The following is a 2,579-nucleotide window of genomic DNA, read 5'->3' on the forward strand; positions in this document are numbered from 1 at the left end:
ACAGAACAGTTTTGGCCGCTCGTAAATCGGTTGTCTACAAATATAGTTCCTGTCATTTTTATGAATGTAAACTATAAGTACTATGTCTTTTAGGGGAACATTTTTGGTTTAAAGGTGTAGTTATGTTATTCATTTTGTAGTGATTTGTATCATCATTTTGTAAAATTTTCACTTAAACAGATTGCATTGTGGGACTAAGTGTCAGAATTTTATGGATGGCAACTCTGTCTATTTTAAACAGCTTAACAATCGTAACTTTAAAAGCGCAACTTTTAACATGTGTCTAGTAACTTTATTTCTTGTCACTAAGCAGATAAGTAAGCACACAAGTACATGTCAAGATGTGCTACAAATTTAATGTTTTCTTTTCATTGTAAATCTTCAAATGTGTGTTTGCATAAAAGAAATGTCTTCACTGGGGACTCTAGAGCTGAAACCTGTAGTCTTCAGTTTAGCAGGGACTTAACTCTTTAGGTCCTTTTTGTCATTTTTGCACATAGGATCTAAAGGACACAGCCAGTGCAGAAAAGCTATGCTTCCAAAACGACATGTTAACTCAGCTACGAAATAATGCATCAAAATAATGACTTTGTGATATATTTCTAGAAATTTTAGCAACTCTTGGACATAAAACACACCCTTTCTTCTAAAGACAAAAAATTATATATATAAAGATTTCTAACTAAAGTTTAACAACGGACTTAACATTTATTTATAAAGTTTAACTTGGTTAAAAGTTAAATAAAAAAGGTCACCAACCTTAAATTGTGTTGGACTGAAAGACCTTAAAACATAGGCCCTACCTATCATGCTTTTCCCCTTCCAATCCTGTATGTAAGTGTAGTAATACTACTTTGCCATTCACTTGCAAATACAAAGAAGGTAGCTAACATTTTGAAATATTTCTCAATAAATGTTTCTATTCCACAAAACATTCATGAAGAATTGCCATTTGATGTAGTTGAATGCTTCACGTGCAGCGACAAATATATCAATTATAGTATAAAAAGATAGTACCATATATGTGTAATACATTGCTGTGGTCAATTTGACGTTCCAGTTAATGGATTCTACAAGGTATTCACAGAGAGGTGTTATTGGATGAAGCTGATTCATGTTCAGCGATAAATATGTCAGCCACAATACAATAAGATAGTAATATATATGAGTTGCAAAACATTTCGTCAGTCAAATTAAAATTCGAGTTTATAGATTGTTGTTTACCAAACCAAAAAATCGATTATGGAAACGTCTGAAATACACAATGCTGGATTTTATTGATATCTTGGTGTTTAATGCCACTTTCATCACTATTGGCGTTTTCATTGCGGACAGTTTTGATATGTGGAAAATAAAATCAAATCGGGAAAAAAAATATACAAATGGTAGCATCTGCCAAGTGTAAAGTTCGTTCGTGTATATTTTTAGTCGCTGGGATGCTGTCTCATTGAGAAAAACGTGCATATCCTATTTCACATTTTAGCGTGCACATGTCCTTTGGTTATTTTGATTGCTAGTTTGTTGTCCCTTTGACGTTTACCCCACATTCTGATTTTTTTTGCTGCACACTATATATTTCAATCAAACAGTACATGTGCTATTTTATGACGTATTATGAAGTGAGAAAATTCAAAAGAGAAAAGCAAAGGACTAAGTAGAAAAAGAAATGATGATGTTTTTTTCGCCATTTAAACAGAACAGTTTTGGCCGCTCGTAAATCGGTTGTCTACAAATATAGTTCCTGTCATTTTTATGAATGTAAACTATAAGTACTATGTCTTTTAGGGGAACATTTTTGGTTTAAAGGTGTAGTTATGTTATTCATTTTGTAGTGATTTGTATCATCATTTTGTAAAATTTTCACTTAAACAGATTGCATTGTGGGACTAAGTGTCAGAATTTTATGGATGGCAACTCTGTCTATTTTAAACAGCTTAACAATCGTAACTTTAAAAGCGCAACTTTAAACATGTGTCTAGTAACTTTATTTCTTGTCACTAAGCAGATAAGTAAGCACACAAGTACATGTCAAGATGTGCTACAAATTTAATGTTTTCTTTTCATTGTAAATCTTCAAATGTGTGTTTGCATAAAAGAAATGTCTTCACTGGGGACTCTAGAGCTGAAACCTGTAGTCTTCAGTTTAGCAGGGACTTAACTCTTTAGGTCCTTTTTGTCATTTTTGCACATAGGATCTAAAGGACACAGCCAGTGCAGAAAAGCTATGCTTCCAAAACGACATGTTAACTCAGCTACGAAATAATGCATCAAAATAATGACTTTGTGATATATTTCTAGAAATTTTAGCAACTCTTGGACATAAAACACACCCTTTCTTCTAAAGACAAAAAATTATATATATAAAGATTTCTAACTAAAGTTTAACAACGGACTTAATATTTATTTATAAAGTTTAACTTGGTTAAAAGTTAAATAAAAAAGGTCACCAACCTTAAATTGTGTTGGACTGAAAGACCTTAAAACATAGGCCCTACCTATCATGCTTTTCCCCTTCCAATCCTGTATGTAAGTGTAGTAATACTACTTTGCCATTCACTTGCAAATACAAAGAAGGTAGC

This window comes from Mytilus trossulus, chromosome 8 (assembly GCF_036588685.1).
Source record: "Mytilus trossulus isolate FHL-02 chromosome 8, PNRI_Mtr1.1.1.hap1, whole genome shotgun sequence".
Taxonomy (NCBI): domain Eukaryota; kingdom Metazoa; phylum Mollusca; class Bivalvia; order Mytilida; family Mytilidae; genus Mytilus; species Mytilus trossulus.